Raw genomic sequence first — 13,255 nt, 5'->3', positions numbered from 1 at the left:
GCTGTGGCACCAGTGGTAAAATCATGCATCCCATGTACAGAGGCTTTCTATCCCACTCATGGTCATTTATCGCTTTCACCCACCTCTCTCTCATCCCTGTCTTCTCAATAAAGTGATACAAATCCCAATGAATGATTAAAACAGATGCAGCTCTTTCTTATGCTACAGAGGCATTATTGAACCTTGTATTTACAGTAGCTCTGGGAACAAAGAGAGGAATTTTACTGCAAACTATCAATATGCAAAGACAGCGAGCTGTCAATCAAAAGCAATCAACATTTGATTTAGCAACAAATAGTTAGCTTTATTTCAAACAGTGGTTGACAGTAGGGGGGGTTCAGATTGTAGCCAATGTTCAATACACTCAAATTTGACATGTTTGCCTGAGAAGCAGAAAATGTATTTATTTAAAAGAATAAAAAATTAATGTACATTGCGGTATAGAAGTAGAAAACCAAACTTCAAACATTATCCTAATAGCCTTATCAAAGTGAATGTTCTTTTCATGGTTATAACTGAGGTGACTATATTATAAAAACAAATTCAAATTCCTACATTTTGTTTGTCTCTAGTTTCATAATCCACAGATTATATACAAAATCACATCAGATAGAGTGACGTCTGTCATACCATCTTTTTTGTGTTGCTCGCTTTGTACCATCAATATGTTAGATGTACCTATAGACTCTTTTCCATAAATGTGTACTGTATATTGGGAGGTAAAAAAAAAACCAACCTCTGATCATTGTGCAATCAACAACAAGTTGACAGCAACAACAGAGGAAAACAGTAGAGTAGAACAGAGCTTTATTCCCCATTATCTGTCAATCAATGCTACTACAAGGCCCTCAATCCATCTAAGCAACAAACTACAAGCTGGAGCATATGTAAAGTCTTATAAATATTTGATAGAGTCCTGCCAATCCAACTTACACGACTTTAATGTACTGACAAAATAGAATATTTCGTTTCTCATGGACAAGTTTTTAACAAAGCTACATGAAAATGTAAAATAGAAACACAGTAATGACCATGTGTGGAAAGCAGCCTCGTGCAGACACAGAAAAAAACAGTAACCATGCATGTAAAGATTATATAGTTTCTGTCTGGGAAAGGAAACAGGAAGAATTTCTAAATTACATGTGTAGTCAACATTCTGAACAATGAGAACAGCAGGCAGAAAAAAAGCCTAACCCTGTTAAGTATGAAGCTGCTGGGTAATGACAACGTATTTGTGCATTTCAGCATCTCGGAATCTCCGGCTTTGCCGATGAAGGAGGAAATATAATTTTTGAGGTTGCCATGGATACCTGTGTGTGAAGGTTTTCGCTGCGAGTGTCTCGACTCCTCCAGGAGATCAGTGAACCGCATGTGTCAACCGGCATTAACCTGCTCAGTCCAACTGATGCACGGAGACACACATGCACAGGAGAGAATAATAAACACGCACAAACATGCACATTAACCTTCTCATCTCGGCACAGAGGATCGTACTAACCAAACTGCAGCTGCTAAACACACACGCACAGAGCAGTGTGTGCAGCTAGGCATTATGGGAGCTGATATACCCCAGAGTGAACAAGAAGCTGTAACCTGAAGAGAACAACTTTGATTATGATGTTGTTCTGTTGTACTACATAAAGTCTAAACCCCATATGTGGAGTCTTACTCTCCAAACAGAGCAGTCTCTGCTTTAGTTTCTTATTTTTCTGTATGTGGTTTACTTTCTCATTTTCAATACTTCCAGTTTCCATGTCTTTGCATAACATAATTTCTTATTTTATGTTTGTTTTTGTTTTTTTCAAATACATATTTTAGGGTCACATTAAAGGGATTCTTTTTAACCCATTCTCAGGCATTCTCATATGGCGCTTAACCTTATTATGTGGAGCATTACATCAAGGTTAGTATATTGCTCCAAATGGGACCATGTCAACTGAATTATTCATTTATATTCCTGTAGCACCAACCAAATTAATATATATGCATACTAAAAAGCCCCTGGTGGGGCAAGGTTAAGTGCAATAGTGTAGGTAATACAACCTGCCTTCAAGCTTGTGGTTTATATTCTTCCTTTTTCTTCACATATTTCTACTATCCTATCCTTGGAATAAAATAAAATACAAACGGAGTACTTGAGATGAATAACTTAAAGATCTCAAACTTCAAGATCTGGTCATGTCGATTTAAACAAGTGGGCACAAGCAGTGATATATTTAGTTTTATATATTTGCGGATTTTGTCAAATATTTGCTGGTTTTCACTTTTTTTTTTCTTGTATGATGTTTGCATCTAGATCATGATTTTAAACGTTGCTAAATTATCATTCAATTCAAAAGAATGTGAAAAGAAAAAGTGATGGGAAATGAAGAATTTGTTGAGTATATCTAACTCTGCGATGATTGTATTGGATTGCTTCAGTGGTTATTGATGATTTGTGAACGAAAGAGTAAACAACGGGTCAATCATCTGAATCTATCAACAGTCGCTTGTGTTAAAGAGAGGTATTATACGTTTTTCTTCTCCTTGATCCTGTTCGTTCATTGACGGTGGTTAAGTATTTTTAGGAAATATTGTGTTCATACACTGAAATGAGCAAATCAATCAAATATGAATATGTGGTTGCTCACTTCTAGTCTAAACTTTATCAGGGGTGCTCCTTTGGAAAGTAACACTACATTGTTAAAAAACAAGACGTTTTTTTTTTTTTTAAGGGACATAAATTGATATTTTTCTGGAATTCAAAGAATCATGCATCTCGCTGGTATTTTTATATTTTCTGCTTTTATCCTCTCTTCCCGAACATACCAGACTTGTCTCCGCAGGGCCCCTAACTGACACTGCAGGCTCGTTGTCAAGTATTATGTTCTTGAGTGTTTGTGCTTGTCTCCCGCGCCAAGCTGCTGGAGTCCTCCCTGCCCCATCCACACAACATTCAGCAGTCATATCTCTCTGCTTGTCTATCCAGGAGCCCGGCGTGTTTTTGCTCAAAGTCAAATTAAAAAGGTATGCCAGAAAAGGAAAGCGTATCTGCAATTCAGAACACATTTTTCTATCAGACAGGAGATATATTGCAGACTAAGTATTGTCAGATGTTGGCAAATTCCACATATTTTTCATATCCGGCCCCCTGAAACTTGGGGCTGCTTCAAGACTCACGGCACATCATCGACAAAGACTCTGTTTGACCTCAGGAGCACGGGCAGAATAAACCAAATATCCATTCTGTTTGCTCCAAAAATATTTTCTCTGATATAAACGCAATATCACTGGCTATAAATCATTTAGGAATTCATTTGAAAATCATTTGGAAAACACATTTATTTGGGGGTGTTCATCAATAAATGTGGTTCCTGTGGAAAGTTTTATTTATATATTCATACATTCAATAGATTCAGTTATTCATGTATTCACTCATTCACAAGGCCTAGTCAGTGGCTATGCGTCAGGCCGCTGAGTGTGTGCGCGTTTATGTGCGCGTCTGTGTGTGTCTGTGTGTGACCTGCGGCGTAGTCCTGCTCTGCTGCGGGCTAGTGCTGTTCCCCAGGGGGCTCTCATCTTTTACTGAGCCCTGACAGAAGATGGAGGCTGGGAGAGGGGTCCGCTGCATTAAAAAGCCTTTACCTAGCTCTGATTTATCACCCTTGCCTCACACACACACACACACGCACAATCACACACACACGCACAATCACACCCGCGCGCAATTCTGCCTGCCAACCCCACGCCATCTCACCCATTCCTCGCCTCTGCTCGACTCTACACTCTATCAAACACATAGACGTATAGATGCACACACACACACACACACTTAAATGGACACACATTCACACACCATCAAACGCATACTCGTTCCATCATAAGATGGCTGCCTTAGAGAAAGAGTGAAGGAGCGAGGCGCCGCACTGCACCGCAGTGGTGATTTTGCATTTTAATGGTACCCCTCCTCTCCTCCCATCAGCCCTCTCTCCCCCCTCGGTTGGTAATTCTGGTCTGTCACAGGCAGGGAGGCAGGAAGGCGAGCCACCGGCTACCTCACCACAGGAAGACAGAGCGACACAATTACAGGACAGCATTTCCTGGGTACGTCACCTGCAAACGCCTGCATTTGAATGTGACAGGCACGGAAGGGGTGAGGAAGAGGACCGAGTAAAGATGGGTATTTTTGTGTGTGCGTGTCGAGAGGTAGAGGGAGAAACTTGTCATTGCAACAAAACAAGCTCATGGCATCTTAAAGGTTGGCTTCTGCACAAAAATGCACAATATGAACCTTTAATTACACACGAATAAACATACACAGAAACACAAGAGTTAAAGAAATGTGCACAAAATTCATTTTCAAACCCAGTTAAATAAAAAGCACTTTCAGATGCTATGTATAAAAAGAATGGTCTCTTGCTTACTACATGCATAAACACTAAACCGAAACAGAGTGATACAAACACAAGTGAGGCAGTCAGTGAAAGAACACAGCGCTTTGTCCTTGAGAGGGTCCAAGACTTGGTAATCATATTCATTCATTCATTCATACATATGGGTGGAATACATTTGCTCCGTCTCCACTCCAGTTATTGCACGAGTGCTGATAAAAACTGGGAACAAAAAAAAAAAACAACGGATGAATTTAATCTTGGAAAAAAAAAAAAAAAAACCTTTATCTCCAGCATCCATTAATACAAGTTGACTGCGCGAGAAGTTATATTTAAGTGTTGCACCCCTTGTTAAAGCTCCTGTGAGGAGGTTTTAGCTGGTTATCAAACAGCCTGTAGTTCATACTTATGTCTCTTTATGACGTCCTTAAACAGAATAAAAAATGTCAGAGACCATTTTCTTATATTTCTCTCTCTTTTTATATATATATATATATATATATATACATATACATACATGCATATATATATACCATATTCATGTGTATATCTTGAAACCTGTGTCTCGTGGTAGGAGTCCGAGATAGGACAGTGGATAGAGTCAGAAATCAGGGAACGATATTGCAGGAAAGGAGCCACAGGCTGGATTCAAGTCTGGGCAGCCTGCTTGGAAGACTCGAGCCACTGTGCGACCTGCACCCCAGTACGATGAATTTTTTGTTGAAATGTTCTACTTGGGACAAGATCAACAAAGAGTTAACAGGTCCAGCCACAATCCAGACACAAACCGAAAGTTCCTCACAGGAGCTTTAAGTCAAAGTAAACGAGGTGAAATCAAGACTTTGCACAGGGAAGAAAGTACAGAATTGCAGAAGGTTTTCTTTAGACCATCATGCAATAGTTCCTTCACAATAAAAACTGTGAAACATTAATATTCTTTGATGTTTGAGGGCCTTGTTCACTCATGCCTTGTTTTTGTAGCAGCTGCTCAAGAAATTCATCTTTAAATTCAGAACTGCCTTTATTAAAATCCACCCAAACGGAACTGTAACAGGTTTACACATGTTTATCAATCTATTATGTGTTGTTTGGATTCAATACTTTGATAAAGTGCACATTTGCACATGACACCATGTAACTGTGGAAGGGGACAACCGGAGCCGTACAGAAATAATAATGTGAATCACAAAGTGCTGGAAATGGATTTTATAACAATTACTAAGCACTACTTAAAGAGTGTTTTGACTTCTTCTTATAACTTATGTGCATGTAACATAATCCAAAATGCATGCACTAAGCTGAGGTGTAAAATGTTAAATTTCTGTGTGCACCACTGAGCCAATGCTTATGCTTTATAAATCATTCTAAAAGGTGAGCATCTGATCATTCATTCACAGATGGTGTGACGTATGGTACTTTGTGTTCATGGAAGAAAAAGAGTAGATGTCACGTTCCTCATCGAAGAGGATCCAAGTACAGATGTCAAATACTACTACTACTACAAATACTATTTTCTTAAACAAACAGGCAAAGACACAAAGATTTGTTCTTAAGAGTCCAAAACGTGAATAACAGAGACCATAAGGAGCCACTAGATAACGTGCTGAGCGAGATGTGAACTGCCAACAAGAGTAAAGGAACACTGAGACTAAATAGACACTGGGGTAATTAAACACAGGTGAGACTAATCACACAGGTGAAGACAATCAGGGCAATCAAAAGGGAGGGAAACACATAGAGGGCAGGAAGAAAATACAAGACACGAAACACCGGGGACAAGAATGTCAAAGTAAACATGAAACAGTGAAGACCCAAGGAGAACGTAACATTAACAATGAACAAAGACAGAGAAACACAAGGATAAGAAATGACCAAATATGACAGGAAATACAAAAGGCTAAACCAGTAAGCATTCAAAAGAATGAAAAAAAAAACAAACCACACGAAAGTAACCAGGGAAGAATCAGACAAAATAAAAACGAGAAAGGAAACTAAACTCTGAAAACACAAAACTAAACAAGACCAGTAGATCATGCCAGCAGAAGTAAGAGAGATTGATGATAATGGAATAATTCTCACTTCTTGTAAAGAGGTTGCTGGTGTTAAAGAACAGATGATGATAAGACTGTGGAGGATGAAACTAAAATTCTATTAATTTTATCAACAGCTCATATTCAAAACAGGTGCATACAGTTACATTGTAGCAGCTCCAACACCGTTTTTTAATCTTCCTTTCCACATTTTGTTTCATTTTCTTACAAGTGGAAAATTCCTAATTGCAAATCAGCTGAATTCACCAGTAAACACTTCTCTCTTTTTTTCTCTTTTTTTTCAATCTTTGCCTGTGTAAAAGTGTGGGCCTGATTTGTGAGGGCATTTGTCGTTAAAAGCAGTGACATTTTGCGACTAATCTGTATATATGTGAGCATGTTAAGGACAAAAGAGGTTGAAAGGGAGGCTGCAGCAGCTGTTTTCTCCAAAACCATAAATTTATTGTTGAGAATGCTCCAGTCTAGATTACTTATCCTGCAGCTTAAATGTGTCTTCTCCCATAAACAGCAATCTACAGCTCATAAAAATTAATTCTGCTCCGGCGTAAACAATCCCCTCGTCCGCTCACTCCTGCATAAATGTGTGTGTGCATGTGTGCGTACGCGTATGTGTGTGTACACATGTATTTGTCCGTATAGCATAAACAATCCCCTACTCCTGTCAGGAACACAGAGTGATCCATCAGTTTCTCCACAGAAAACCAATTTCACTGGAGATGTTCAGTTTTTCACAGATACACACCAACTCTCCTCGCACACAGAGGTAGAAAAGGGAAATTCACACTCTCACACACACACACGCACGCATACACGGAGTAGAGAGAGATAAAGAAAAAGCATAGCAAGGAAATGGAACAGAGAGGAGAGGGAAACACAAGGCTAAATTGAAAGGGAAGGATCGGGGGAATAAGAGAAAATAGGAAAGACCCGTCCTTCTGTGTTTAATAGGACACATTCTTATTTGCTGTCTCATCAGTTCAATATAGTACATAAAAACTGTTCATCTGTTGCCCTGCACTCGTGTGTACGTAGCGTGAAAACATAAAGGCTGTCAAACGGGCTTTATGTTACCCCTTTAGAAAAAAAGCTACACCTTTGGTGCATCCACCAAAAAAAAAAAGAAGAATACAAATGAAAGATTTGGGGGGAAAATAGGACACTTTTCAGCTTTTGACCGCCGTCAAACCTTTAAGTAAGGAATCATGAACAATGTCAGGCTCGCTGTTTTACAGTGCTGAAGCGGGCAGATGACAACATAATTACAGAGTCATCTCATGACACGTGATTAAACAAACAATGCATGTCATCTCCGCCTAAGGTCCCCGTTTGAGAGCATCTTTTGTTTTCATGCATGTGTTTGCTGAATGGCAGCTTTGCATGCGTTCACACTAAAAAATAAAAAACAAAATCACATTTATATGTTCGCATTATGCAAGCATGCAGAGACAAAGGCAGATGGAAAATGTAGTATGCAGACAAACAGGCAGACAGCCGACTAATGTATCTTTGCAGTAATGGGCTTAAGTTAAAACACGGTAAGAAAGGCCCTTTTTTTAGAGGAGCTGTATTGCTACTAATGACTAGAGGGCCTCCAACTGCCATCTCAGCCTATTATAACTTAGAGATGGCTCTTCTGTGTTTTTAAAGATGAATGCAAATTAAAAAGCATTAGGCTACATTCATTTGCGGTCTTTGGCATATAGGCCACTTTTGGTCCGAGGGCCACTTAAGGCTGCCTTATTTCTTCAAATGACCTTGAAATCAAAGAAAGAGCAAGTTTTAATGATTTAGAGGGCTCTTAAAGACTCAGAAGGAAAAGGCAACACAGGGCCTCATTAAAATTTTCATTTAAACGTTAAAAAAGCTTTTTGTTACAAATGGCCCTGCCAGCATGCGGAGTTGACACGCAAAAAAAGACCGTAAGCATGGCCCGAATCTGAGCTAAATTGATGTCAGCGCATCTCCTCATCTCTTCATCACTGATGCTATAAATTACAAAGCATGCTTATGTTGCTTTATAATTTTCTTTTGCCGAACTCAGGCTTGTGTGTGTGATAAACGACGAGCCGCGGAGCATTGTGATTTGGTGCAGGGCCAGTGAATGACCTAGGGAATGTGGAGTGTCACTTTATATTTAGTTTCTATTTCCTCACTGCCTGCTCTTCCGCTGCACATGGTATGATTTCAGTTTGGGACTATACGTGTGTGTGCGTGAAGAAAGAGTGAGACATATCCCATCACCCCCTAAAATTCCTTCATTCCCTCCTCCATTGCTCCCTTATTTCCCTCAGCGCGTCTTGTAAAAACCTTAGCCTGGCTGCTCTGCGCCCTTTAAAATGTAAAGCAATATTATGAAGCCTGACACTTTGATCTCTGTTAGTATGCCATTGTTTCAGGGTTCTACTGAATATAGAAAACTGTGGGGGTCCAAACTTGCGCCAGGATATATACACTTTTACTGGTTGGTTTTACATTGAAGCAAAATGTGCTCGTAACTGATGAGAGAACTGTAATCTTGTTTGTTTGTTACAGGTGTTAACGCATTAAAAATGGCACACAAAAAAAAAGTGTAAATGTGCCACATTTTTTCCCGGCATGTAGATCCAGAAGCTGTGTAACTTCACCTCTCGTGTGTTTAGTTATTTACAGCCCCGACAACAAAAAGCCTTGAACTGTTCTGCAAACTACACAGCACCCTTTGTGTCACAGGCAAAACAGGAAATCATGCTTTTGTCCGCTCGAGATGGCATCAAAAAACACCTTGTTTCATCTGTCTTAAGCAATCCCATCTTGACGCCTTCACACGTCCCCATGTGGGGCTGTGCCGCTCCTCAGAACAGATTGGGAAACAGCACAAACGATCTGCCGGGGAAGTCCCAGCGGGCTGCCATAACATGCTCGTTTGCCGACGTACCTCTGTTGCACAGAGCCCATGTTTGATTTCTCTCAGGTCGCCCCTCCTTTTTCTTTCTCTCCTGCTCTCACTCTCACTTCACTTCTATCACTTGCTCATTTTGCTGTCTATATCACCTACTTTCTTTCTTTCTTTCTGTCCCTGACACTCAGTCTCTGTCAGCCTGTTGGCCTGTCTGTCTGCGTCTCTTTTTCTTTTTCTCTCGGGCCTGCCTCCTTTTCTTTCACCCTCACACCTCCTCCTCCTTCTCCTTCACTTTAAAATACGTGTTAGTTGGCTGAGTGTCTCGTAGAAATGCATGCAGTGATTGTATCCTTCATCCACAAGGCAATAATAAGACAGGTGTACTTCTGCCCCCTCCCTTTTCCTCACCTTCTTGCTTCTTGCTTCCTTTTGTACCTCAGAAAAGAGGTATTTCAGCGGTTAAGAAAGGTATGGAGAAAAAAAGACAGATTGGCTTTTTCATATGTTTTCGTATGACCTGTGAGGAAATCCTGAAGAAACGAGTTTAACGTTATCTCCTATCTTAAAGGATGCCTTGTGTTGCCAAATGCTGTGCCTTCTTCCCCCATGATGCAAGCTGCACGAACAAAATGTATCTCCTCATTTACTAAATAAGCACACTGAATTTCATCCTGTGGGGGAAAAGTATCAAAGCTCTTCAGAATCAATATTTGGATGTGTTTTAAAGTAGCTTACACCTGTTTGCAGAAAAACAACAGGTTCTGTGTTGGTGCATACCACCAAAAACTGCCAGCAATAAATAAAACAATTTAATGTGGAGTATTTTTGCACTGGGGACAATGGTTCTCTGATTTCTCAGGTGTAATGCTTTGGTGGATGAATCGCAGGTGTAGGAGATTTTGTTTGGTGGATGGAACCCAGGTGCCGCAGCTATTTCCAGCCAGTGCTGTTAATCACCACCTGACGCTGAAATATGGCATGCATTTTAGCAGTTTTAAAATAGAGATCCCTTGACTGCATATACTTATGTGCAGAACTAATAAAAAATAAGGGCAAGATAAAGTCGAGAGACTGTGAGAGTATTTTGTTTTTTTATCAGCGTATGTGGGCTCAAAGTCTGCGAGATAATAGAAACTAAAAAGGATCTGATGCAGCCTGCCTGATAACGATAATTTGACAGTTTTGAATCCTGTGCAGCAATCAGGTCTTTGATGTAAGGAGCTGATTAATGGCTAACTCCGCCAGTGTCTGTTAAAGATTTTTATAGACAAAATCAGCCTTTTTCGAGGACTAGCAAAGTCCCTCTTTTTCCACAAAACAGGCAAAATGTTTTGGTTGGGCTAAAACTGCTAATAAAGACCTGGAATGTATTTGTATTTACACACGCACTATTGATTTGAGACCTTAGATGAACTCATACATTAACATATTGTAAATAGAAACACAAGACTGTGAGCACGTCCAAAAAAATGATCTGTCTTCCTTAGTTCCTCTTCCTGTTTTGATTCATTTCCATTATGGCCTGGAGTCACAATGTGACAAAGGTTTACATCAGAAACAGACTGTCTAAATATCTGATAATAAGCTGTTTATCCTCGTTAAACGATGACAACATAGCAACGCCAATACGCAAGTGGCCTCAGATGTGATGTTGGTCAATATCTATTGACAGACAAATCATTGTTGTTGTTCTTTCATTTCGTCATTGTCCAGACCCAATGCATGAGAAGCTAAACTGAGAGTGAATGTGATTGGATTTTCAGTCTCCGTCATTAAATTCCCATGCGGGGAATACTAATTCCAGTATTTAGTGCGGTGATGCTAGGGCTTGCTTTCATCTTAAACTGATTCCAGTCTAATTAGATTGGGCATGTGGGGGGTGCTGGATGTATCCGTCTGGACTAATCCCTGCCTCTCTGTCCCAAACATTGTATTATCCAGAGAAAATCCATTGGCTGCAGGCTATTCAAAGGCAGATCTGCCTGAACTGCAGCCTCTGTACTGTATCATCTGGAAAGCTGTGGCTGGAAGGGTGCGCTGTGCAGAGAGGGTGGAACCTAATGGTCATGAGTGATGTATGGGTTGCAGAAAACGCCATTTAGAATTTACAGTAAACCTTTTATCGCGTATTCAGTGCAAGAGTGCTCACTGCTGCCTCTTTCGCAAAGCCATATCTGAACTATCATGAACTACTTCTCTTTCTTTCCTAGTTTCTATACTTTTCAATAGGCACATAAACTGTGATTTCAGTATATGGATTAGAGGTTGCAAACAACACCCTTGTGTGTATCCTTGTGTACCAAAACACTCATGCACACTCCTTCAGCAGGCGTAGATCAACCCTGTCATCCTGCCTGTGAATTACTGGCAGACCACAGTGAAAACACAGTGGAACGAGGTCCTTCTTCTCGTCGCTGAGAAGGCCAGAAAAATGAAAGGCCTTCAGCCATTGTTCTCTACAAAGGTCAAACGCAATTCAATCCCATAATATAGCAGGGGGGAGCCCTACCTCGGCAACCGCCTGCGCTTTAAGGGTGAGCAACAGGAAAGGGCCATTCAGCAGAACAGTTGCACCCTGTGAGCCGAGCACATTCGTCAAGGGCGAGGGTTGAAGTCAGAAGGGGGGGTTAGAAAAAAAGCTGTTTTAGAGCCTTTTACATGTCGCGGCTGTTGCACTGCACACTGAAGTGTGTTAAGCGAAACAATAAAGGCCACAACCAATTCTGCCGGAGTGAAAAGATCCTCATCTTCCCCTTCATTTTTTTGCTGCCCTTGTGAAATTTCATTAGGTGGATTTAATGACTTGTGAATGTCGGCTTTCTCCGTGACCCTGACACCAGTGGCGGACACGTCTCACTGGCAGGGTGTGATGTATTGTGTTGAGGTGTTCTTGAGGTTCAATTTTTAATGTGACAGCATCTGTTGACCTCAGATCTTAAAAAAAAAAAAAAAAAATCCCCATCTTGTCTCACGCTGGCCTGCATCTCGCCTTTTAATAGAAATTTAAACGCTGTATATAGACGAGGTACGAAACACAATTTCGCATCCATTTTTCTATCTACAGAATGAGAAGGAGACTGTTTAAAACAGGAACAACTTTAGCAAGTATAACAGATGCAGTTTTGCTCCATGTTGAGGCTGTGCTGTTGTCTATCCAAAGTTCCAATTTATTCCTACTTTTCCTTTTTCTATGGGAGGAGTCTCAATCTGCATCTGATCACATCCAGATTAGCAGACACTTTCAAACATAATCTGCTGCATCTGCTTCGAGTAAGATTACTACAAATTGCAAAAATGAATAGGGATTTTTTTCTGCTTTAGTTTTATAATTTCGATTGTTGTGGTTAAACACTGAAAAATATTCAAGCCTAATTTAAACTCATGACATATTGACCTTAGTGTATTAAAAACGCCTGATTTGTCTTGTGTAAGCATTGAGTTCAGTGTCAAAAGCCATAAATCAGGGGCTGTTATCTCAAAGCTTCCTAAAAACGAAGGGTTGATGCTCGTGACAAAATATGAAGACATTTCTCAGAATCGCAACATTTTTCAAGAATTTGCCCTTAAAATTAAGACTAGAGCCTTGTAAAAATAAAAGTGATTCATTAAGCGCCTCCACCCTTAAGAGCGCTGAGGTGTAAAACAGGAGTAGTAAGGAGGACTTTCATTAAGCTTAAAAGTTTCTCAAGCTGAGGGCAAACCAAGAGATAGGTGATCAAACAAACCATTACAGCTGTCACAGCCTCATATTAATATAAATTAAGGTACCAGCACACATAACGCAAAAGAGTACAGATAGAAGTTTTGAGAACATTCTAATTGAATCAAAGTTGGGCTGAACAGATAAATATTTGTGCAGTTTCAGTCCATTTTTACCTTTCTTCAGTGCAGAGTGAAGCGCATGGTTACCTGCACAGGTGCATCTAATCACTGATTAAACACTCTGCACATGCTGC

Source organism: Symphodus melops, assembly GCF_947650265.1.
Source record: "Symphodus melops genome assembly, chromosome: 14".
NCBI classification, from domain to species: domain Eukaryota; kingdom Metazoa; phylum Chordata; class Actinopteri; order Labriformes; family Labridae; genus Symphodus; species Symphodus melops.
The sequence above is the reverse complement of the archived record's forward strand: the minus strand, read 5'-3'. Positions refer to the sequence as shown.